This window comes from Artemia franciscana, chromosome 3 (assembly GCF_032884065.1).
Source record: "Artemia franciscana chromosome 3, ASM3288406v1, whole genome shotgun sequence".
Taxonomy (NCBI): Eukaryota; Metazoa; Arthropoda; class Branchiopoda; order Anostraca; family Artemiidae; genus Artemia; species Artemia franciscana.
In genome coordinates, this window is record NC_088865.1 from 29,966,709 (window position 1) to 29,993,523 (window position 26,815).

A 26,815-nucleotide genomic window follows, 5' to 3' on the forward strand; every position below is an offset into this window, starting at 1 on the left:
AGAAATGTTTCGTGTTTGTCTTTACCAAAATAATCATAGATAATTTATCTAATATGGGTCACCTCCCCGTAGCAGCATAACATTTGTGTGGACTATACTATAATGTGTCGGAGGTGATAAGCCTGAGATTGTCTCTGAAGGATTTTGACTCTTGTTATTATAAGAGCATCGCCAAGTGCTGAAAACCCTGTTGTGACCAAGATGGTTCTAGGATTGTACAAAGCCTTTGTTCATATTGGAGGTCCCAGGGACTTCTTATTTTCCGGCTCTAAGCCGGCTTAAGCCCATCAGTCTAGACTTGAGAAGATGTATTGGTCCCCGTCTTCCATTGGTATCCGGGACCACTGCTTTTCTGAGGCCAAAATATTTTTAATGATTTAAAGGATATAAAAATTAGAACTTTGAATGCTGTGAAGTTAAATAATAACTATATTATCAACCACAATTTGACTGAAGAATCCAGACGATTCAACTGGACTTATTAGGAGTTTCAAAAACTTATATTAGGGATCATGAAATCATGTGGTATAGAATTTATTTACTCAGGCAGGAAGAATTGGGTACATAGACAGGGAGTAAGGCTCATGATGAATAAGAAGCTGCTAAGTCTTGTTTAGGCTGGGAAGGTATTAATTCTAAAACACTAGTCACTGACTTTATGACTAAAAAGTGCAGAATATCAGTTATAGTGTGTACGTGACTCAGATGAATTTTCTTACAGTAACAGGAGCAAATAGACAGGGTTCCAAGTAGAAATATGGTGTTTTTATTAGGAGATTTCAACACCCAGGTCTGTAGAAATAGTAGTAGATAGTATCTTAGCCTAGGAAAATTGGGTGTAGGAAAAAAAAAAAAAACAGTAACGGCTAGATACTGATGCAATTTTGTAGGTATAACAACATAATAGCACAATATATAGGTATAACCATAACCATAACAATATAGGTATAACCCATACATTGTATCCACGTGATGATGAAATTACAATTCTTATTGATTGTCATATTTTAAACCAAAGACTGGCAGGATCAATGCAATATACTGGGATATATGAGTGCTGTTATTGATGTTAAAAGTAAAGATCACAATCTCATAGTGTCTAGGGCTAATTTAAAGCTGAAATTTCGGAGGGTTAATTACCTCCCAGGAAGTTATAATGTCTGTACACACCAGGATAAGAATTTGAGAGAAATTTCCAGATATAGTTGAATACTAAATTGAAGAGCTTAAAATTTCACAATGTAGAAGATGGATGAATAATTTCAGTAAAATAATGTGTTAAGTTACTGACGGTGTCTAGTGGAAGAAAGCATGGAACACAACTAGGAATATAAGTGAAAAAGGTTTGTGTTTAAATGAGAGAAGAAGAGGCTTGTACAAGAGTTATCTGTGTGATAGATCATATGAAAATAAGAGGAATGTGAAAGAAGTCGAGAGAGCATTAAAATATGATGGCTAGATGGCTAGAGCCCATTCTGCGAATAAACAATGACAGATTTCTGAAGATTTTCCTTTTTGGCCATATATCTAGGCTAAACAGAAAGAAAGTCGTCCTCTGTTGGGGTAGATAGATGTCATAAAGAAAGATTTAAGAGAAATTAAAACTTCCTGGGGGGGTGTAAAGAGGAAGGTTTACAATATTTTAGGATGAAGGAGGATTGTGTGTAGCTTATTTGATCTCAGGTGGTTCGATGCTGCCATGATTTGTTGTTAGTAGCAGTAGTAGTAGTTGTAGTAGCAGTACTAGTAGTGGTAGTAATAGTAGCAAAACTAATATGATTAAAATTTAAGATTACTAACCATGCTAGTAGCGTCCTTATTGAATATTTACACTTTTCGTCCATTGATACAGATTCAACTTCTTCAGTGCACAGGTGGGTGACTTTTTGTAAATAATTGTCTTGGAATAATATGTTATTTTTCAATATCACATTTGAATCGAAGAATTCAAAATTGGTATCGGTGGGCTTTGGACAGTTGGTATTCACGAACAGATAGAAATAGTGAATTGTAGGAGACTCAGAGCTATTGTGTCCAGCTAAAAATTTTCTAATGTCCTCTGAAACACGGTCTTTTTGTGTCTTCTTTTTTCTTCCTTTAAAATTGTTTCCTTCAAAAATTTCTCTAGATCCTGTTTCGATGCATTTTCATTCAATTTACGAGCCTTTACCTCTAAAACAATAATTGACGATTTAGTTATTAGCAAAAAATCACCCAATTCTTCAGTTTTGTTATTAGGTTTAAGGCTGTAAAAGATATAAATAGGGAGATTTAATTCCTTCAATTTATTGTAAACCTTATATTCTGCTTCGAACCCGTGGAGACCTTGACTACCAATTTTTCCAATCACTTCGGGAACTAGTACTAGCTTGTCAATGTCGAAGAGACATCTTTTGTCAATATAGTCCAGCAAAACTTGCTCTGCTGCTTGTAAGAATGGTCTGGTTTCCTTTTCTCCTGGAAGTTGTATCTTCCCACAGCAAGAGCATTCAAATAAATCCTCGTTAGAGTTCATTCCAAACATTTCTGCATTGCATTTAACAGAATATAAAAGCAATGGGTCAAAGCTTATGCTCTTAGTCAATTAGTGTGAGTGTCAGTTTTAATCTGTCAGCATAATTGAAAACATCAGCATAATTGAAAATTTTCTTCTTATTATCTTGCATGTAAAAATTACGCCACTGAAAAAAAAAATGGAAATGCAGCACATTTAATTATGACAGAAAACTAGAATTTCCACAAAAGAAAACTTTAACGCCACGAAATAGGGTGGTATTGCAGACGTAAATTAAAAAAATACTATTTTCATTGAATTTTTGGCTCGAGTGCAAAAATCAATTTAAGCTTTCAGGAAAGATAATATTGAGCGTTGCGGGCATCTGTTATTGCCCGCATACTGATTCCTATAGACAAAATTACACTGAGCTAGCTAAATTCATCGGGACTTCCTATAAAGTAATTCCCATACACATATCTACACGGAACAAGCTTAAGCTGATCGGGAACCATAAAATGAATAAATATTTCTAACTAAATATTTCTAAATAATTTTGTTATTTATCATAAATAATAAAATCATGTTATGGCTCATACGAATTTCCAAATAGGACTGTTATATGAACATTATTTTTTTGCACAAAAAAATTCCTTGACACATTAGAAAATAGTACAGTGTACTAATCAAATTAGAATAACAGAACTAATTATAAGAAAGTAACACCAATGATATAAATAAAATAAAATAATTGGATTGAGAAGTTTTTAATGGCTAAATGAATAATCCTAACGAATAAATAGTTTCACATAGTCATTCTTAAATACATTAAATAAAAAAAAACTTTTTTTTAGCTGAAAGTAAGGAGCGACATTAAAACTTAAAACGAACAGAAATTATTCCGCATATGAAATGGGTTGTCCCCTCCGCAATCCCTCGCTCTTTACGCTAAGGCTTTTAATTGTTTTAAAAAGTAGAATTGTGGTAAAGAGTCAAACTTTAACGTAGAGAGCGAGGGATTGCGGATGGGACAACCCATTTCATATACGGAATAATTTCTGTTCGTTTTAAGTTTTAATGTCGCTCCTTACTTTCAGCTAAAAAAATCAGTTTTTTTTTATTTAATTTCTGAATGTTTTTGAATTAATGCATGTTTGGATTTGGCTCTCCGCACATAAATTATTAAAATGAAATTTGTATGTTAATTCTTTTTTTGGCTAAATGGCTTTCTCTTAGTTTTGATCAGACGATTTTGAGAAATAAGGGATGGAGAAGGAGGCCTAGTTGCCCTCCAATTTTTCGGTTACTTAAAAAGGCAACTAGAACTTTTAATTTTTAACGAACGTTTTTATTAGTAAAAAATATACGTAACTTAAGAATTAACTTACGTAACAAACTTTCATAATCTTATATTTTTATTATGTATACGAGGGGGTTCGTACCCTCGTTAATACCTCGCTTTTTACGCTAAATCGTAAGTTTTGTCCCAATTCTTTAAGAATGACCCTTGAATCAGAAAGGCCGTAGAATAAATAGTTGAAATTACTAAAAATACTTTAGCATAAAGAGCGAGGTATTTATCTCCTCCTAAATACCTCGCTCTTTATGCTAAAGTATTTTTAGAACCCCTCATGTGCGTAATAATCTCTGTTTGTTTTAAGTTTCAATGCTACTTCTTCCTTTCATTTGAAAAAACGTTTTCATGTTTATTTTTCATTGTTTTCTTATAGTATTGCTAGAAAATCCTGCGCCCTTTCCATTGAATTGTTCTTCCCCCATGACAGATTCCTAAAGGAAAGATCCTACAACATAGCCCCCTCCCCTTAGCCCCACCCCCAAACAAAATAAAACACCCCTGAAAACGTCTGTACACTTCCCAATAACCATTACTATATGTAAACACTGGTTAAAGTTTGTAACTTGCAGCCCCTCCCCTAGGGATTGTGGGGAAGTACGTCATCCCCAAAGACATAGTTATTATGATTTTCGACCATGTTGAACAAAATGGCTATCTCAAAATTTTGATCCCTTGACTTTGGGAAAAAACTGAGCATGGGAAGGGGCCTAGATGCCCTCCAATTTTTTTGGGCACTTAAAAAGGGCACTAGAACTTTTCATTTCCGTTAGAATGAGCCCTCTTGCGACATTATAGGACCACTTGATCGATACGATGACCCCTGGGAAAAAGAAAAAAGAAAAAAACAAAAAAACAAACAAATAAACACGCACCCGTGATTTGTCTTCTGGCAAAAAATACAAAATTCCACATTTTTGTAGATAAAAGCTTGAAACTTCTACAGTTGGGTTCTCTGATACGTTGAATCTGGTGGTGTCATTATCGTTAAGATTCTACGACTTTTACGGGGTGTTTCCCCCTATTTTCTTAAATAAGGCAAATTTTCTCAGGCTCGTAACTTTTGATGGGTAAGACTAAACTTGATGAAACTTATATATTTAAAATCAGCATTAAAATGCAATTCTTTTGATGTAGCTATTGATATCAAAATTCAATTTTTTAGAGTTTTGATTACCATTGAGCCGGGTCGCTCCTTACTACAGTTCGTTACCACAAACTGTTTGATATCTAAACTAAGTCAGCAAAAGTTTATCGGGAGCAGTGGAATGAATAGATATCACTTAATCTGGATATTATCGAATTTAATACAGACATCATAAAAAATAACTCAGGTCAGATACGATTGTTAAAAGTAATTTAATGACTTGTCAAAAGCATTCTGATGTGAAAAACAGTGGAGAAGATGTTCGAACAATCTAAACCACATTTGATATTTCAATTGCATTTCGTATAGCCAACTGTCTTCAGCCAAGCTTTGGACCTATGCTTGCCTGGTTTGACTCAATGTGGTTGAGTCAGGAATTTTTGGCTCGAGTCAAAGCTTTGCTAGAAAACAGTTTAAAATTGGCTGAGTTAATGTTAGGTGTTGAGTCAAATCGACCAATGCTCAAATTGCACGAACTCTTCAAAATATAATTATTCTGTATTTATTTTTTTTCCCGTTTGTGCTCTTTGTGATGTTTTTGCGTTTGTCCTGATATCAGTATTGCATGCAATTTGTTACGGCTGGGTTTTCAGCAGGTAGTCACTGTTGAGTGGTTGTCATTTTTTTAATGGGTCACTGCTATTTTTTCCTGTGTTTTTTTTTTGTTTTTTTCTCATTTGGTGTTAATTTTTTTGTTATGGCTGACTATCATTATTCTATGTATATATGTTCTACGCTTCTTTTGGTTCAACAATAATCTTACCGCAAACCCTTTCACAACATTGAATAGCTACAATCTTTTATACTCAGCTAAACTTTATCAGGGAAAATAAGAAAACAGGATATTTTTGAACTGAAAGTAAGGAACAACTTTAAAGCTCAAAAGAAATAGAAATTACTCTATATATGGAGGGGTCACCAACCCCCTCCTCAAAAGCTTGCTCTTCACGCTCAAATTCTTAGCACTTTTAAAATTGCTTATTTTTTTAAATTGCTTCTTATAAAACGGCCCTTGTGTTTCAGAAGTTGTTCTTAGAAATTGTGACAAACTGTCAAACTTTACTGTAAAGAGCCAGGTATAGAAAAGGTATGTCAAACTTTAGTGCAAGCCCTTCATATACGGAATAATTTCTGTTCGTTTTAAGTTTTAATGTCGCTCCTTACTTTCAGTTTTCCTTATTTAATTTCTGAACGTTTTTGAATTAATGCAGGTTTTGAATTTAGCTCACCCTGAATGAATAATTAAAACAAAATTTGCATATTAATTTTAATTTTTTATACTAGTAATAACCTTAAAATAAACTAAAGTAAAACAGTTCAAAATAGAGATGATACCTTTTTATTGACAGTGAAATATAAAATTATTTAACTGGATATTTCGAACACATATACAGTGTTCATCATCAGCAGTAAAACTTTTACTGCTGATGATGAACACTGTATATGTGTTCGAAATATCCAGTTAAATAATTTTATATTTCACTGTCAATAAAAAGGTATCATCCCTATTTTGAACTGTTTTACTTTCGTCATGGAAAGGCAGTGTGGTCTTCGAAGTTATCTACGTAAAATAAACTAAGTTTGATTTTTGGTTTCAGTTGTTTAAGAATGACTCCTGAATCACAAAGGCTATTTAATTAGAATAATAAACTTTTTTGGAAGTTTGAAAAGAAACTTTAGCGTAAGAGCGAGCTACTGAGGAAAGGCAACCCATCTCATATGCGTAATATTTTCTGTTCATTTAAGAGGAGGGGACAACCCCTTCATGTACGGATTAATTTCTGTTCATTTTAAGTTTTAATATCGCTCCTTACTTTCAGTTTTCCCTATTTAATATCTGAACGTTTTTGAATTAATATAGGCTTTGAGTTGGGCTCACCGTGAATGAATAATTAAACTTTTTTTAAACTAATAATAACCTTATGATAAACTAAGTTTGATTTTTTGTTTCAGTTTTTTAAGAATGATTCCTGAATCAAAAAGGCTATTTAATTAGAATAATAACCTTTTTTGGAAGTTCAAAAAGAAACTTTAGAGTAAGAACGAGCTATTGAAGAAAGGCAACCTATCTCATATACGTATTGTTTTCTGTTTGTTATAAGTTTTAATTTTGCTTCTTACTTTCAGTTGAAAAAACATGTTTATTATTAATTACTGATTGTTTTTTAAATAATGACAGGAAATGCAGCTCTCCCTCCGCAGAAAATTTCCTTCCCCATGGGATATTTCTCCATGGAAAGATTCTTCGACGTAGCTTAAATTAGTGATATTTGTGGAACTAAGGTTGTAAGGCATAGTAACAAAACGGCAAAAGAGGTCGGAAATATTTTTATAAAAATGAGGATAACAAGTTGAGAAATTCTCCAATGACTGGAATGAATGAAAGAACAGATCTTTAAAAGATATATGTTATAATTTATGTTTGTTTTAAGTTCTGATATTACTCCTTATTTTCAGTAGGAAAAAACTTGTTTTTTTTTAATTTAATAACAACAACAAGCCGAAGACATACAATATTTTTTGTTTATTATCAAATCCAAATCATAGTTATGAAGCTGCTTAGGTAAAATTAAATGCTAAGATTGGCCGAAAAACAACACAAAGAAGTTATTGCTTATATTACCCATTATTTTACAAAATTCAAACTTTAGCGTAAAGAGTTAGGGAGGGGCCTAGTTGCCCTACAACTTTTTGATCGCTTCAAAAGGGCACTAAAAGTTTAAATTTTCATTGGAATGAGCCCTCACGAGACATTCTAGGACCGCTTGGTTGATACGATCACCCCTGGAAAAAAAAAACACGAAATTCCTCATGTTTGCAGATAGGAGTTTGAAACCTCTACAGTAGGGTTCTCTGATACTCTGTATTTGATGGTGTGATTTTCGTTAGGATTCTATGAATTTTAATTGGTGTTTACGCCTTTTTCGAAAATAGAAAAAATTTTCTCAGGCTCGTAACTTTTGATGGGTAAGCCTAAACTTGATCAATCTTATATATTTAAAATAAGCATAAAAATTCAATTCTTTGATGTATCTATTGGTATCAAAATTCTGTTGTTTAGATTTTCGGTCACTATTGAGCTGGGTCGCTCTGTACTAGCTCGTTATCACGAATTTTTTGAATAAGAGATAACGAACACATCTTACACACTGAAAATAAGCAACAAAGGCCACTTCTCAGAATGTTGAAAGACCTCACTCAACTCATGCAACATTGCATACAGTTCTTGCCTTTATGGTATTAATTGGATTAAATAATATTTTAAGGAAGCAAATGATAAAAAAACAGTTAGAAAATATAAATTTTAATATTTGCACAATCTTCCAAGTGCTACCATGTCTTTTTTATGAGACAATTAAAACTTATTAAAAGTATGTAGAATACCCTAATCTCTACAAAAAATTTTAAGTTCAGTAATTAAAACTTGCTTATTCTGAAAATATCCAGAATTATGGAAACAAGATTAAAATCCAAAGCCATAAATACTTCCTTACTTGTATTTGATGTCCCTAACTGTCTATTTTAGTTGTTTACTCTTCCTACTCACGCACTCTGGCAAAATAATCTTCTTTTTTCTATTCATAACTTTGATAATAAGTAGGAAATAACTGACTTGTGTTATCTGTTCTTTCCTTATCTTAAATATTCCTGACAACGTTAGCTTTTTAATGTTTACTCTTTTATTAGCTAATTATTTTTCTAGAAAGGATTTTAGAAACTTACTAGAAGTCAAGGTCTTCAGCTAAAGACCAATTCAATCCTTTTTAGGAATTTCATTTCTTTGTTTATCTGTATCCAAAAAATTTGAAAACCCATCTACTGGACAAACATTAAACATCATAACGGGACTAGAAGCATCAATAATATGGTATACATATTATATGGTACTATACAAAAATATACAACCTATCTATATATATAAAAATAAGCTGTCTTTGTGTCTGTGTGTCGAGTGACGTCACTGTCCGCATATGACGTCTGAATTATTTCATCACATACCAATTCAAAAACGAATGTATTCAAGCCGAAGTAGCTCAGTTATATAACTACCTGTGTTGGCGCAGTGTGTTTGACCTTAGCCTGGTAATACGGGACCCAGAGATCGAACAATGCTGCAGGAATGCACTACAGGGCCGACGCAGGGACCTTAGTAGTCAAGAAGCGTCGTTAATCCGATACAAGTACAAATACAGTAGCTCAGTTGGTAAAGCGTTGTTCCAGGTTCTAGGTCCGAGAGGTTCCAGGTTCGAACCTTGGCTTTAGCATTAATACAAAAGAAGAAAAAACTAAAAAAGATAAAAACTACAAAAAAAAACTAAAAAGAGAATACTAAAAAAAAACTAAAAAAAAATTAAAAAAAGGGTAAAAAACTAAAAACTAAAAAACTAAAAAAAAAACAAAAAAAAACTAAAAAGTAAAAACTACAAAAAAACTAAAAAGAAAAAATTAAAAACTAATAAAAAAACTAAAAAAACTAAAAACTGAAAAAGAAAAAACTAAAAAAGGAAAAAAAACTGACAAATAAAGGAGAAAAATAAAACTAAAAAAATAAAACTAAAAAAAAATAAAAAAGGTAAATGTATTCAAGCCGAAGTAGCTGAGTTGGTAAAGCGTTATGTTCCAGGTTCTAGGTCCGAGAGGTTCCAGGTTCGAACCTTGGCTTTAGCATTACTATAAAAAAAGAAAAAAAACTAAAAAAGAAAAAAAAACTAAAAAAAAACTAAAAAACAGTTAAAAACTACTAATAAAACTAAAAAAGCTAAAAAACTAAAAAAAAACTAAAAAAAGTAAAAAACTAAAAACTGAAAAAGAAAAAAAACTAAAAAACTAAAAAACGGGTAAAAACAGCAAAAAACTAAAAAGAAAAAAAAACAACTAAAAACTAATAAAAAAACTAAAAACTGAAAAAGAAAAAAAAACTAAAAAAAGGAAAAAAACTGAAAAATAAAGAAGAAAAAGAAAACTAAAAAAATAAAAATAAAAAAAATAGAAAAAGGTAAAAACTAAAAAAAAACTAAAAAGAAAAAAGAAAAAAAAATTAAAAGCTAAAAAATAGGTAAAAACCAAAAAAAAACTAAAAAGAAAAAAAGGAAAAAAACCAAAAAATTTATTTCATCATATACCAATTCAAAAACGAATGTATATACAGACCAGAACACAGGGAATATAACTGACGACCGGAACACTCAAAGAGAAATTACAGACTGGGACACCGGGACACAAATGACGACTGGGACGTGTGTGTCGACTGACGTCATGTTTGTGTGTCGAATGACGTCATGTTTGTCGACTGTAAATGACGACTTGGACACAGGGACACAACTACAACGGGGACGCCGGGGGGCAGAGGGGGATATATAAATGAAGATGGGGACACAGGGAATGTTTGATTAGCAATCACCATCAACAAAGCTCAAGGGCAATTATTAGAATAATGAGGTATAGATCTGAATACGGATTGTTTTTCTCATGGACAATTATATGTTGCATGTTCAAGAGTCGAGAAACCTGACAATCTATTTATATGTACAGACAATGGGACAGCGAAGAATGTTCCTCCACCGTGAATGAACCTGTTAGAACCTCCAACAGGTTGAACCCAACCCACCGTGAATTAGCATGAGAGGGTGGACTCTAGTTCACCATTGTGGAGTGATATGCATGAGAGGAAAATTTTCATGTAAGTCAACTCGTAGTCAACCTGCAATTGTTCCCCAGCGAGAACCTACAACCGGTACGACTCTAGTTCGGCATTGTGAAGGGACACGTTTGCACGGAGCATAAATGGGAGACAGTAACAATGGCTATCAAAGGGGTAAAATTAACCTTGACTGGGCTGCCCACTTAATTGGACAATCTGTCTTGGCTTTTTTCGGCATTGTGAAGGGACACGTTTGCACGGAGCATAAATGGGAGACAGTAACAATGGCCATCAAAGGGGTAAAATTTACCTTGACTGGGCTGCCCACTTAATTGGACAATCTGTCTTGGCTTTTTTCTACAATTGGCCATGACTTTGACTTTTCCCACAACTATTCCCTTTTTTTAAATTCAAAAATCAACAAAGGGACACAAATACAATGGCGCGTAACTAATATGGCGCGTAACGACTTACGCGCAAGCAGGGGCTTGGGGGGCACGAAACGCCCCCACCAACTAGGTGGGGTGGGGTTACTAAAGGTGGGGGCTACTAGGTGGGGTTACTAAAGGTAACGTTATTGACAATAGTTGATAAACATTGTCTTTTCTAATGTCAAATGCTTGGTTTCTATCATAATGATTTGTTATAGTTAAACAACGAGCATCCTGTATATGATTTTTCCAAAACAAAAGGGATATAAACAACTTAGACTGCACTAAATGAGCAGGACAAAACGAGATTGTTTTTGTTTTTCACAAAAGCACTTTAGTGCTACCTATGCAAAGAACCATATGCATTTTTAAATCATGACTATTTTTTTCACCTAGCCACTCTGTGTGGAAAAAGTAGTCGAACAAGTTAGGAGAAAGTATATTTGAATAGGAATTTAAAGTTCTTGGGATTTTTAAGATTTAACGGTGATTGGGGAAGGGACAACTAGCTTCCTTCCATGGTCTGTTTTACTGCTCAACAAACCCGTAGCACCCCAAGATTATCGATCAAGGATCAATATTCTGGAACTAACATTTTGTTCAGAATGATTAAAAGTTCCAACAAATATTCCACCAGGGATGGTTTGACCCCAAGAGACCCTGGGGCAAGGGCTGTAAATAATGCAAAATGCCAATCGTTTACACATAGGTTTAATAATAGAATAAATGGGAGATTGTCTGATTTTGGCTGTGCAACTAGCTGTAAACTTTCTGAGATCGTCTCTGGGTGAAAAGTATCACACATTTTGTTGTAAGAGTTTGGGAGGGGAGGTATGAAATTAGGAAACAGGCAGAGAAAAACTCTCCTAATAAATTCAGAATTTGCAGCCATGGCTCCTTGGACTAAGAAGAGCCTAATGAAGAAAAAAAAGTATTTCACCCTCGTCCCTAAGAAACACCCCGAAGCTTTTCCTGATGGTCTTGAAACTTATATCCTTACGGCCCTATACAAGGAGTATTGCAATATAGAACAAAAATATGTGACCTGACATACAAAAAAAAGTTTTTCACCTGGTCACTGTCTGGGAGGGATGGTTGTAGAAGGTTGGGAATGGGCACATTCAATTGTAAACTAAACTTTCTAAAACCCTTTTTAGAGGCCGGTGGTGATTTGAGAGCAATCAGCCATTCTCTCGTGCTCTTTTCCACTATCAACTCCTTATTATTTCCATGTCTCTGTTTAAAGATTTTGTGATATAACCATTTTGTTCAGTATAATCGAAAGATCCAGTTATTATGTCCTTGGGGATGAACATTCTCCCTCATAGACCATAGGGTGAGGGCTATAAGCTATAGTAGATGCCCATTATTAACAAATAAAGTTTTCATGGAAATTGTGGTCGCATTAACTTTAGAAGGGGATCATTCGATTGGAAATCAGAAGCTCTAGTGCCCCTTTTTCAGAGCCAAAAGTGAAAAGAGGGCAACTAGCCCCTCCACTCACGTTATTTTTCCCTCAAATAAATTTGATAGAAATATTGATATAACTATTTTGCACGAAATCGTAAAAAACTTCTGCCTCTACGAAATCGTAGAGGCAGAAGCATCAATTTCTCTTTGAGGGTCCCGGGCGTCATTGATTTTCCTTGTGTCCCGTTGTCCCGGTCGTCATTCTTTTCCCGGTGTCCCGGTCTGTATTGTCCAAATAAATTCGATAGAAATATTGATATAACTATTTTGCACGAAATCGTGAAAAAATAAAACAATGCCTCCAAGATTGACATAACCACCCGAAGCATAGAGGCAGGGGTTTTAAGTTAGGCCGCAGGGGCGTATACAATTTCTATGGTTCTGTTGTTGTATAAGCTTCAGACAAAGCTCAAAAGTAATTGGAGGGCAACCAGCCCCTCCCACACCCAAAATTGCCTAAAATGCATCCAATCAAGATTTAAAGATGGCTATTTTGTTCAGCATTGTTGGAAGACCCAGTAGCTTAATCTTTGGTAATGACAAAATCTGGGGAAACGTTGAGGGGAATTTGAACTAAATCAAAATATACTATATGCCCACAGATTGCAGATACAGGCGTATCACCAATATTCGGAAACTGCTTACCGTATCAGGATGAAACTTCTGAGGCATCATGAGAGGGGTGTTCAACTGACCAAAGGGCAGCATCTATATGCTACTACTGCTATTAATGTTGCTACTACTACTATTACTGCTACTACTAATACAACACTATTGCTGCTGCCACTGGTCATACGACCACCACAACTACTATGATATAACGAAAAGAGAAATCATCAATGCAAGAGCACAAACACATTAAAAAAAAAGAAAAGAAAGAAAGAAATGAGATAGAAGGAGAAAGGGAAAACTGATTTGCTAAATTAGTGATTAATATAGACCAGCACTTGAATGAGGTCTTAACCCTACTCATCCATACAACCACTATCTATATATATAAAATTAAGTTGTATGTGTGTCGAGTGACGTCACTGTCCACATATGACGTCTGAATTATTTCATCACATACCAATTCAAAAACGAATTTATTCAAGCCGAGTAGCTCAGTTATATAACTACCTGTGATGGCGCAGTGGGTTTGACCTTAGCGTGGTAATACGGGACCCAGAGATCGAACCATGCTGCAGGAATGCACTACAGGACCTTAGTAGTCAAGAAGCGTCGTTAATCCGATAAAAATACAAATACAGTAGCTCAGTTGGTAAAGCGTTATGTTCCAGGTTCTAGGTCCGAGAGGTTCCAGGTTCGAACCTTGGCTTTAGCATTAATACAAAAGAAGAAAAAAAACTAAAAAAGATAAAAACTACAAAAAAACTAAAAAGAAAATACTAAAAAAAACTAAAAAAGCTAAAAAACTAAAAAAAAAACTAAAAAAAGGGTAAAAAACTAAAAACTAAAAAACTAAAAAAAACTAAAAACTATAAAACCAAAGAAAAAAACAAAAAAAAACTAAAAAAAGATAAAAACTACAAAAAAACTAAAAAGAAAAAAAACAACTAAAAACTAATAAAAAAAATAAAAAAACTGAAAAAGCTAAAAACTGAAAAAGAAAATAAACTAAAAAAGGAAAAAAAACTGACAAATAAAGGAGAAAAAGAAAACTAAAAAAAAAAAAAAAATTAAAAAAAACGAAAAAAGGTAAATGTATTCAAGCCGAAGTAGCTGAGTTGGTAAAGCGTTATGATCCAGGTTTTAGGTCCGAGAGATTCCAGGTTCGAACCTTGGCTTTAGCATTAATACAAAAGAAGAAAAAATCTAAAAAAGAAAAAAACTAATAAAAAAACTAAAAAACAAGTAAAAACTACTAAAAAAACTAAAAAAGGGTAAAAACAGCAGAAAACTAAAAAACAACAACTAAAAACTAATAAAAAACTAAAAACTGGAAAAGAAAAAAAATTAAAAAAGAAAAAAACTGAAAAATAAAGGAGAAAAAGAAAACTAAAAAAATAAAAATATAAAAAAACTAAAAAAGGTAAAAAATACAGAAAAGCTAAAAAGAAAAAAAAGAAAGAAGAAACGACTGGGTGCGTAACGATTAACGCGTGCGGGGGGGGGGCTTGGGGAGGGTGCGAAGCACCACCCCAACAGCTAGTATATCTATATATATAAAAATAAGTTGTCTGTGGGTCTGTCGAGTTACGTCATGTCATCATGTCGTCATGAAGTTAGTTGTCGTCATGTTTGTTATGACGATGAGGTCATTAAAGGTATTTAAGAAAATCGTTCAAAGACAGATTTTTAATTGTAAGAAGATCGTGGACGGAAAAATGTTTAATTGTAAAATGACTGAAGAACCTACAATGGCAACAGCCGAGGAAGCTGCTCAAAAGACAAATTTTTAATTGTAAGAAGATCGTGGTCGGAAAAATGTTTAATTGTAAAATGACTGAAGCTCCTACAATGGCAACAGCCGAGGAAGCTGCTCAAAGAGTCTATGCCAAAAAAAAATTGCGGCTGATAGAGAAAGTAAAAAAAGAAAGCGTGCCGAGGAATCACAAGAACAGCAAGAAAACAGGCTTGCGGCTGATAGAGAAAGTAAGAACAGAAAGCTTGCCGAGGAATCACAATATATATATATATATATATATATATATATATATATATATATATATATATATATATATATATATATACTAGCTGTTGGGGTGGCGCTTCGCGCCACCCCAACACCTAGTTGGTGGGGGCGCTTCGCGCCCCCCCAAGCCCCCCCGCGCGCGTAAGTCGTTACGCGCCATAATAGTTACGCGCCATTGTAGTTGTGTCCCTATGTCCCACCTTTGAATATAGATAGATAGATATATATATATATATATATATATATATATATATATATATATATATATATATATATATATATATATATATATATATATATATATATATGGTTTTAACTACGTAAAACTTGCGAATATACAACATTCTTTGCTGTCCCATTGTCTTTGCATATAAATAGATTGTCAGGTTTACCGACTCTTGAACATGAAACATATAATGGTCCATGGGAAAACAATCTGTATTCAGATCTATACCTCATGATTCTAATGATTGCCCTTGAGCTTTGTTGATGGTTATTGCTAATCGACCATTCCCTGTCCCGGTGTCCCGGTCGTCATTTATATCCCCCTGTTTCCCCCGGTGTCCCCGTTGTAGTTGTGTCCCTGTGTCCCGGTCGTCATTTATATTCCCTGTGTCCCGGTCGTCATTTGTATCCCGGTGTCCCGGTCTGTATATACATTCGTTTTTTAGTTTTGTTTTTCTCCTTTATTTTTTTCCTTTTTTTTTTCTTTTTTAGTTTATTTAGATTTTTAGATTTTTTAGTTTTTTTATTAGTTTTTAGTTTTTTTTCTTTTTAGTTTTTTTGTAGTTTTTACCTTCTTTTAAGTTTTGTTATTTTTTTTTTTTACTTATGTCCTGGTCGTCATTTATACTCCCTGTGTCCCGGTGCTTTGTTGATTGCTAATCGAACATTCCTTTTGTCCTGGTCGCTTTCTCTTTGAGTGTCGTCATTTATTTTTTTCTTTTTTAGTTCTTTTAGTTTTTACCTTTTTTAGTTTTTTTTAGTTTTTTAGATGAAAATTTTTTTTAGTTTTTTCCTTTTTTTCTTTTTAGTTTTTTATTGGTTTTTACCTTTATTTTAGCTTATTTTTCAGTTTTTTCCTTATTTTTAGTTTTTTTTTTATTTTTTATTTTTTTAGTTTTTTACCTTTTTTTAGTTTTTTTAGTTTTTTTAGTTTTTTAGCTTTTTTACTTTTTTATTAGTTTTTAGTTTTTTTTTGTAGTTTTTGCCTTTTTTTAGTTTTTTCAGTTTTTTATTAGTTTTTTATTGGTTTTTACCTTTATTTTAGCTTATTTTTCAGTTTTTTCCTTTTTTTTAGTTTTTTTTAGTTTTTAGTTTTTTTAGTTTTTTACCTTTTTTTAGTTTTTTTAGTTTTTTTTAGTTTTTTAGCTTTTTTATTTTTTTTTTTAGTTTTTAGTTTTTTTTGTAGTTTTTGCCTTTTTTTAGTTTTTTTAGTTTTTTAGCTTTTTTATTAGTTTTTAGTTTTTTTTTAGTTTTTGCCTTTTTTTAGTTTTTTTCTTTTTAGTTTTTTTGTAGTTTTTACCTTCTTTTTAGTTTGTTAGTTTTTTTTTTACTTATGTCCTGGTCGTCATTTATACTCCCTGTGTCCCGGTGCTTTGTTGATTGCTAATCGAACATTCCTTTTGTCCTGGTCGCTTTCTCTTTGAGTGTCGTCATTTATTTTATTCTTTTTTAGTTCTTTTAGTTTTTACCTTTTTTAGTTTTTTTTAGTTTTTTAGATGAAAATTTTTTTTAGTTTTTTCCTTTTTTTCTTTTTAGTTTTTTATTGATTTTTACCTTTATTTTAGCTTATTTTTCAGTTTTTTCCTTTTTTTTAGTTTTTTTTATTTTTTATTTTTTTTAGTTTTTTACCTTTTTTTAGTTTTTTTAGTTTTTTTAGTTTTTTAGCTTTGTTACTTTTTTTATTAGTTTTTAGTTTTTTTTGTAGTTTTTGCCTTTTTTTAGTTTTTTCAGTTTTTTTTTTAGTTTTTTATTGTTTTTTACCTTTGTTTTAGCTTATTTTTCAGTTTTTTCCTTTTTTTAGTTTTTTTTAGTTTTTAGTTTTTTTAGTTTTTTACCTTTTTTTAGTTTTTTTAGTTTTTTTAGTTTTTTAGCTTTTTTATTTTTTTTATTAGTTTTTAGTTTTTTTTGTAGTTTTTGCCTTTTTTTAGTTTTTTCAGTTTTTTAGCTTTTTTATTAGTTTTTAGTTTTTTTTTGTAGTTTTTGCCTTTTTTTAGTTTTTTTAGTTTTTTAGCTTTTTTATTTTTTTTATTAGTTTTTAGTTTTTTTTTGTAGTTTTTGCCTTTTTTTAGTTTTTTCAGTTTTGACGTCACCTGATCCAGTTTTTTCAGGTGACGTCACCTGATCCACACATCCACAGACAGACAACTTATTTTTATATATATAGATATATATATATATATATATATATATATATATATATATATATATATATATATATATCTATATATATAAAAATAAGTTGTCTGTCTGTGGATGTGTGGATGGATGTGTCAGGTGACGTCACCTGAAAAAACTGGATCAGGTGACGTCAAAACTGAAAAAACTAAAAAAAAGGCAAAAACTACAAAAAAAACTAAAAACTAATAAAAAAAATAAAAAAGCTAAAAAACTAAAAAAACTATAAAGGTAAAAACCAATAAAAAACTAAAAAAAACTGAAAAAACTAAAAAAAGGCAAAAACTACAAAAAAAACTAAAAACTAATAAAAAAAGTAAAAAAGCTAAAAAACTAAAAAAACTAAAAAAACTAAAAAAAGGTAAAAAACTAAAAAAAATAAAAAATAAAAAAAAAACTAAAAAAAAGGAAAAAACTGAAAAATAAGCTAAAATAAAGGTAAAAACCAATAAAAAACTAAAAAGAAAAAAAGGAAAAAACTAATAAATGACGACACTCAAAGAGAAAGCGACCAGGACAAAAGGAATGTTCGATTAGCAATCAACAAAGCACCGGGACACAGGGAGTATAAATGACGACCAGGACATAAGTAAAAAAAAAAAACTATCTATATATATAAAAATAAGTTGTCAAACTAAAAAAAGGCAAAAACTACAAAAAAAACTAAAAACTAATAAAAAAGCTAAAAAACTAAAAAAACTAAAAAAAAGGCAAAAACTACAAAAAAACTAAAAACTAATAAAAAAATAAAAAAGCTAAAAAACTAAAAAAACTAAAAAAAGGTAAAAAACTAAAAAAACTAAAAACTAAAAAAAACTAAAAAAAAGGAAAAAACTGAAAAATAAGCTAAAATAAAGGTAAAAACCAATAAAAAACTAAAAAAAAAACTGAAAAAACTAAAAAAAAGGCAAAAACTACAAAAAAACTAAAAACTAATAAAAAAAGTAAAAAAGCTAAAAAACTAAAAAAACTAAAAAAACTAAAAAAAGGTAAAAAACTAAAAAAAATAAAAAATAAAAAAAAAATAAAAAAAAGGAAAAAACTGAAAAATAAGCTAACATAAAGGTAAAAACCAATAAAAACTAAAAAGAAAAAAAGGAAAAAACTAAAAAAAATTTTCATCTAAAAAACTAAAAAAAACTAAAAAAGGTAAAAACTAAAAGAACTAAAAAAGAAAAAAATAAATGACGACACTCAAAGAGAAAGCGACCAGGACAAAAGGAATGTTCGATTAGCAATCAACAAAGCACCGGGACATAGGGAGTATAAATGACGACCAGGACATAAGTAAAAAAAAAATTAACAAAACTAAAAAGAAGGTAAAAACTACAAAAAAACTAAAAAGAAAAAAAAACTAAAAACTAATAAAAAAACTAAAAAATCTAAAAATCTAAATAAACTAAAAAAGAAAAAAAAAGGAAAAAAATAAAGGAGAAAAACAAAACTAAAAAACGAATGTATATACAGACCGGTACACCGGGATACAAATGACGACCGGGACACAGGGAATATAAATGACGACCGGGACACAGGGACACAACTACAACGGGGACACCGGGGGAAACAGGGGGATATAAATGACGACCGGGACAAAAAAACTAAAAAGAAAAAAAAACTAAAAACTAATAAAAAAACTAAAAAATCTAAAAATCTAAATAAGCTAAAAAAGAAAAAAAAAGGAAAAAAATAAAGGAGAAAAAAAAACACTAAAAAACGAATGTATATACAGACCGGGACACCGGGATACAAATGACGACCGGGACACAGGGAATATAAATGACGACCGGGACACAGGGACACAACTACAACGGGGACACCGGAGGAAACAGGGGGATGTAAATGACGACCGGGACACCGGGACAGGGAATGGTCGATTAGCAATCACCATCAACAAAGCTCAAGGGCAATCATTAGAATCATGAGGTATAGATCTGAATACAGATTGTTTTCCCATGGACCATTATATGTTGCATGTTCAAGAGTCGGTAAACCTGACAATCTATTTATATGCAAAGACAATGGGACAGCAAAGAATGTTGTATATTCGCAAGTTTTACGTAGTTAAAACCATATATATATATATCTATCTATATTCACAGGTGGGACATAGGGACACAACTACAATGGCGCGTAACTATTATGGCGCGTAACGACTTACGCGCGCGGGGGGGCTTGGGGGGGGGTGCGAAGCGCCCCCACCAACTAGGTGTTGGGGTGGCGCGAAGCGCCACCCCAACAGCTAGTATATATATAAAAATAAGTTGTCTGTCTGTGTGTCTGTCTGTCTGTCAGGTGACGTCATGTTTCTGTGTTGACTGACGTCATGAAGTTAGTTGTCTTCATTTTTGCTTTGACGGTGATACAACATTAACAGCTTTTTTTTCGCTTTGCAAAAATGATTCTTTTGCAAAAAGACTGCTGTATACTGAAGTGCCTTCGTATTAAACGTGGAAAACTAAAAATAAAGTATTTGAACGTCGAAAACAGGGTAAGTCAGTCGACGGCCAACCTACCATCTTCAAAGATACCACGATAGGAAGACTCTACACCGTTCACCCCAATCAACATGAATGCTTCTTTCTACGCCTGCTTTTGGTGAATGTACCCGGTCCGACATCCTTTGAGTATTTGAGAACTGTAAACGGTACTATACATGACACTTACCGTAGTGCATGCCAAGCTCTGAATTTATTGGAGAATGACCAACACTGGGATAACTGCATCAATGACGCGTGCGAAACGTCAACCCCAAGTCAAATTCGTGCATTGTTTGGCATCATTTTAACAACTTGCTCTCCATCAGCTCCTACAGAGTTATGGGAAAAATATAAGTAAAAAATTTCCGAAGATATGCTCCATCGAAAACAGTTCGAGACGTCAGATATGACTTTTGATTTTACATCAGAAATTTATAACTACACTTTAGTTATTATAGAAGATTTGTGCGTACGTATGGCAAACAAACCTCTTCAGGATTTGGGAATGTCTTCACCTAACCGTATCGCTGCTGTTTCGACATGTGTAGAATTGGATCGTGAACAAAGTTACAGTACGAGTGATCTATTGTCGTATGTACAAAATAACATTTCCAAGTTAACGTCGGAACAAAAAGACATTTATGATACGATAATGCATTGTGTCGATAACAACGTTGGAGAAATTTTCTTTTTGGATGCGCCAGGAGGTACTGGTAAAACATTTGTGATAAAACTGATTCTGGCATCAATTCGATCAAAAAATGATATAGCGTTGGCAATTGCGTCGTCCGGAATAGCCGCAACATTGCTGCCTGGTGGAAGAACTGCTCATTCCGCTTTGAAATTGCCTCTGAATTTGCATTCTACAGAAACTCCCACGTGCAATATTTCCAAATCATCTGGGATGGGTAAAGTATTGCAGCAATGCAAACTTATTATTTGGGATGAGTGCACAATGGCACACAAAAAATCGCTCGAGGCTCTGGATCAATGCTTGAAAGATTTGAGAGGGAAGTCGAAACCCTTTGGCAGCACATTAATATTGCTTGCGGGAGATTTCAGGCAAACATTACCTATAATACCTAGATCAACTCCTGCAGACGAAATGAATGCTTGCCTGAAAAATTCTAATTTATGGGCACACGTAAAAATATTAAAATTAACTACAAATATGCGTGTCCGATTGCAAAACGATGACTCTGGTCAAACATTTTCAGATCAATTGCTGACAATTGGAAACGGAAAGCTCCCAGTAGACTCAATTTCAGGACGTATACAACTACCTGCTGATTTCTGTAATTTAGTGACGTCCAAAAATGAATTGATTGAAAAAGTATTTCCGAATATTCTAAAAAATTATAAAAATAATAAATGGCTAAGTGAAAGAGCGATTCTCGCACCCAAAAATATAGACGTCCACGAAATCAACAATATTATTTTCATCAAGATTCGAGACCAGGCAGTCAGCGTTTGCATATGATGTCATTATTAGTACATACGGCTTTGTATATGCAGAGACAATGGGAAAGCCAAGACTGTTGTATATTCGCAATTTTTACGTAGTTTAACTTCTGCAGACGAAATGAATGCTTGCCTAAAAAATTCTAATTTATGGGCACACGTAAAAATATTAAAATTAGCTACAAATATGCGTGTCCGATTGCAAAACGATGACTCTGGTCAAACAGTAGACTCAATTTCAGGACGTATACAACTACCTGCTGATTTCTGTAATTTAGTGACGTCCAAAAATGAATTGATTGAAAAAGTATTTCCGAATATTCTAAAAAATTATAAAAATAATAAATGGCTAAGTGAAAGAGCGATTCTCGCAACCAAAAATATAGACGTCCACGAAATCAACAATATTGTTTTGACCAAGATTCGAGACCAGGCAGTCCTTTACAAGTCAGTCGACACAGTTTTGGAACCAAATGAAGCGGTTAATGATCCATCTGAATTTTTAAATTCCATAGATCCTTCAGGGTGTCCACCACACCTGCTACAACTAAAAATAGGCGTACCAATAATACTTTTAAGAAATATCAACCCACCAAAGCTTTGAAATGGCACGCGACTTGCCGTAAAAAAAACAATGGAAAACCTAATAGATGCCACAATCTTGACAAGGCCTTATGAGGGTGAGGCTGTTCTTATTCCTCGCATTCCCATGATTCCAACGGATCTGCTTTTTCAATTTAAAAGATTGCAATTCCCAATTCGATTAGCATTTGCAACCACCATCAACAAAGCTCAAGGGCAATCACTAGAAAAATGCGGTATAGATCTTAATACAGATTGCTTTACCAATGTACAATTGTATGTTGCATCTTTGAGGGTCGGTAAACCTGACAATCTATTTATACGCACAGACAATGGGACAGCGAAGACTGTTGTATATTCACAAGTTTTACGTAGTTAATTTGTATTGTATCTATCTATCTATCTATCTATATAAAAACGAGTTGTGTGTATGCATGTTTGTTTGTTTGTAAAAAGAGCGTTTGCATATGACGTCATTATTAGTACAAACGGCTTTGTATATGGACAGACAATGGGAAAGCCAAGAATGTTGTATATTCGCAATTTTTACGTAGTTTGAAACACATATATAAATCTATCTATATTCACAGGTGGGACACAGGAACACAACTACAATGGCGCGTAACTAATATGGCGCGTAACGACTTACGCGCGCGGGGGGGCTTGGGGGGGGGCGCGAAGCGCCCCCACCAACTAGGTGTTGGGGTGGCGCGAAGCGCCACCCCAACAGCTAGTCTATATCTATATCTATATATATAAAAATAAGTTGTCTGTGGATGGATGGATGGATGTGTCAGGTGACGTCACCTGAAAAAACTGGATCAGGTGACGTCAAAACTGAAAAAAAACTAAAAAAAAGGCAAAAACTACAAAAAAAACTAAAAACTAATAAAAAAAATAAAAAAGCTAAAAAACTAAAAAAACTATAAAGGTAAAAACCAATAAAAAACTAAAAAAAAACTGAAAAAAATAAAAAAAAAGGCAAAAACTACAAAAAAAAACTAAAAACTAATAAAAAAAGTAAAAAAGCTAAAAAACTAAAAAAACTAAAAAAACTAAAAAAAGGTAAAAAACTAAAAAAAATAAAAAATAAAAAAAAAACTAAAAAAAAGGAAAAAACTGAAAAATAAGCTAAAATAAAGGTAAAAACCAATAAAAAACTAAAAAGAAAAAAAGGAAAAAACTAATAAATGACGACACTCAAAGAGAAAGCGACCAGGACAAAAGGAATGTTCGATTAGCAATCAACAAAGCACCGGGACACAGGGAGTATAAATGACGACCAGGACATAAGTAAAAAAAAAAAACTATCTATATATATAAAAATAAGTTGTCAAACTAAAAAAAGGCAAAAACTACAAAAAAACTAAAAACTAATAAAAAAGCTAAAAAACTAAAAAAACTAAAAAAAAAGGCAAAAACTACAAAAAAACTAAAAACTAATAAAAAAATAAAAAAGCTAAAAAACTAAAAAAACTAAAAAAACTAAAAAAAGGTAAAAAACTAAAAAAACTAAAAACTAAAAAAAACTAAAAAAAAGGAAAAAACTGAAAAATAAGCTAAAATAAAGGTAAAAACCAATAAAAAACTAAAAAAAAAACTGAAAAAACTAAAAAAAGGCAAAAACTACAAAAAAACTAAAAACTAATAAAAAAAGTAAAAAAGCTAAAAAACTAAAAAAAGTTTTCATCTAAAAAACTAAAAAAAACTAAAAAAGGTAAAAACTAAAAGAACTAAAAAAGAAAAAAATAAATGACGACACTCAAAGAGAAAGCGACCAGGACAAAAGGAATGTTCGATTAGCAATCAACAAAGCACCGGGACATAGGGAGTATAAATGACGACCAGGACATAAGTAAAAAAAAAAATTAACAAAACTAAAAAGAAGGTAAAAACTACAAAAAAACTAAAAAGAAAAAAAAACTAAAAACTAATAAAAAAACTAAAAAATCTAAAAATCTAAATAAACTAAAAAAGAAAAAAAAAAGGAAAAAAATAAAGGAGAAAAACAAAACTAAAAAACGAATGTATATACAGACCGGTACACCGGGATACAAATGACGACCGGGACACAGGGAATATAAATGACGACCGGGACACAGGGACACAACTACAACGGGGACACCGGGGGAAACAGGGGGATATAAATGACGACCGGGACAAAAAAACTAAAAAGAAAAAAAACTAAAAACTAATAAAAAACTAAAAAATCTAAAAATCTAAATAAGCTAAAAAAGAAAAAAAAGGAAAAAAATAAAGGAGAAAAACAAAACTAAAAAACGAATGTATATACAGACCGGGACACCGGGATACAAATGACGACCGGGACACAGGGAATATAAATGACGACCGGGACACAGGGACACAACTACAACGGGGACACCGGAGGAAACAGGGGGATGTAAATGACGACCGGGACACCGGGACAGGGAATGGTCGATTAGCAATCACCATCAACAAAGCTCAAGGGCAATCATTAGAATCATGAGGTATAGATCTGAATACAGATTGTTTTCCCATGGACCATTATATGTTGCATGTTCAAGAGTCGGTAAACCTGACAATCTATTTATATGCAAAGACAATGGGACAGCAAAGAATGTTGTATATTCGCAAGTTTTACGCAGTTAAAACCATATATATATATATCTATCTATATTCACAGGTGGGACATAGGGACACAACTACAATGGCGCGTAACTATTATGGCGCGTAACGACTTACGCGCGCGGGGGGGCTTGGGGGGGGGGCGCGAAGCGCCCCCACCAACTAGGTGTTGGGGTGGCGCGAAGCGCCACCCCAACAGCTAGTATATAAAAATAAGTTGTCTGTCTGTGGATGTGTGGATGGATGTGTCAGGTGACGTCACCTGAAAAAACTGGATTAGGTGACGTCAAAACTGAAAAAACTAAAAAAAGGCAAAAAACTACAAAAAAAACTAAAAACTAATAAAAAAAATAAAAAAGCTAAAAAACTAAAAAAACTATAAAGGTAAAAACCAATAAAAAACTAAAAAAAAAACTGAAAAAACTAAAAAAAGGCAAAAACTACAAAAAAAAACTAAAAACTAATAAAAAAAGTAAAAAAGCTAAAAAACTAAAAAAACTAAAAAAACTAAAAAAATGTAAAAAACTAAAAAAAATAAAAAATAAAAAAAAACTAAAAAAAAGGAAAAAACTGAAAAATAAGCTAAAATAAAGGTAAAAACCAATAAAAAACTAAAAAAAAAAGGAAAAAACTAATAAATGACGACACTCAAAGAGAAAGCGACCAGGACAAAAAACTAAAAAAAAAGGCAAAAACTACAAAAAAACTAAAAACTAATAAAAAAAATAAAAAAGCTAAAAAACTAAAAAAACTAAAAAAAGGTAAAAAACTAAAAAAACTAAAAACTAAAAAAAAACTAAAAAAGGTAAAAACTAAAAGAACTAAAAAAGAAAAAAATAAATGACGACACTCAAAGAGAAAGCGACCAGGACAAAAGGAATGTTCGATTAGCAATCAACAAAGCACCGGGACACAGGGAGTATAAATGACGACCAGGACACAAGTAAAAAAAAAAAATTAACAAAACTAAAAAGAAGGTAAAAACTACAAAAAAACTAAAAAGAAAAAAAAACTAAAAACTAATAAAAAAACTAAAAAATCTAAAAATCTAAATAAACTAAAAAAGAAAAAAAAAAGGAAAAAAATAAAGGAGAAAAACAAAACTAAAAAACGAATGTATATACAGACCGGTACACCGGGATACAAATGACGACCGGGACACAGGGAATATAAATAACGACCGGGACACAGGGACACAACTACAACGGGGACACCGGGGGAAACAGGGGGATATAAATGACGACCGGGACAAAAAAACTAAAAAGAAATAAAAACTAAAAACTAATAAAAAAAACTAAAAATCTAAAAATCTAAATAAGCTAAAAAAGAAAAAAAAAAGGAAAAAAATAAAGGAGAAAAACAAAACTAAAAAACGAATGTATATACAGACCGGGACACCGGGATACAAATGATGACCGGGACCCGGGACACAGGGAATATAAATGACGACCGGGACACAGGGACACAACTACAACGGGGACACCGGGGGAAACAGGGGGATAACCTGACAATCTATTTATATGCAAAGACAATGGGACAGCAAAGAATGTTGTATATTCGCAAGTTTTACGTAGTTAAAACCATATATATATATATATCTATATTCACAGGTGGGACATAGGGACACAACTACAATGGCGCGTAACTATTATGGCGCGTAACGACTTACGCGCGCGGGGGGGGCTTGGGGGGGGGCGCGAAGCGCCCCCACCAACTAGGTGTTGGGGTGGCGCGAAGCGCCACCCCAACAGCTAGTATATATATATATATATATATATATATATATATATATATATATACTAGCTGTTGGGGTGGCGCTTCGTGCCACCCCAACACCTGGTTGGTGGGGGCGCTTCGCGCCCCCCCAAGCCCCCCCGCGCGCGTAAGTCGTTACGCGCCATATTAGTTACGCGCCATTGTAGTTGTGTCCCTATTTCCCACCTGTGAATATAGATAGATATATATATATAAACATATATATATAAACATATATATATGTTTTTAGCTACGTAAAACTTGCGAATATACAACATTCTTTGCTGTCCCATTGTCTGTGCATATAAATAGATTGTCAGGTTTACCGACTCTTGAACATGCAACATATAATGGTCCATGG

General features: G+C 32.7%; 2 protein-coding genes across 3 annotated transcripts in view; one reads left to right on the top strand and one right to left on the bottom strand.

Moving 5' to 3' along the window:
* The window catches only part of LOC136025136 (uncharacterized), a 93,414-nt gene extending 84,837 nt beyond the window's left edge, over nt 1-8,577 (bottom strand). For both annotated transcript variants that reach the window (XM_065700883.1, XM_065700884.1), the window contains exons 1-2: nt 8,490-8,577; nt 1,801-2,681 (exon numbers count right to left, since the gene is read on the bottom strand). The gene's annotated coding sequence lies outside the window, so the exon portion shown is untranslated. The remainder of the gene's footprint in view (nt 1-1,800; nt 2,682-8,489) is intronic.
* The window catches only part of LOC136025516 (glycine--tRNA ligase-like), a 74,821-nt gene that overhangs the window by 11,271 nt on the left and 36,735 nt on the right, over nt 1-26,815 (top strand).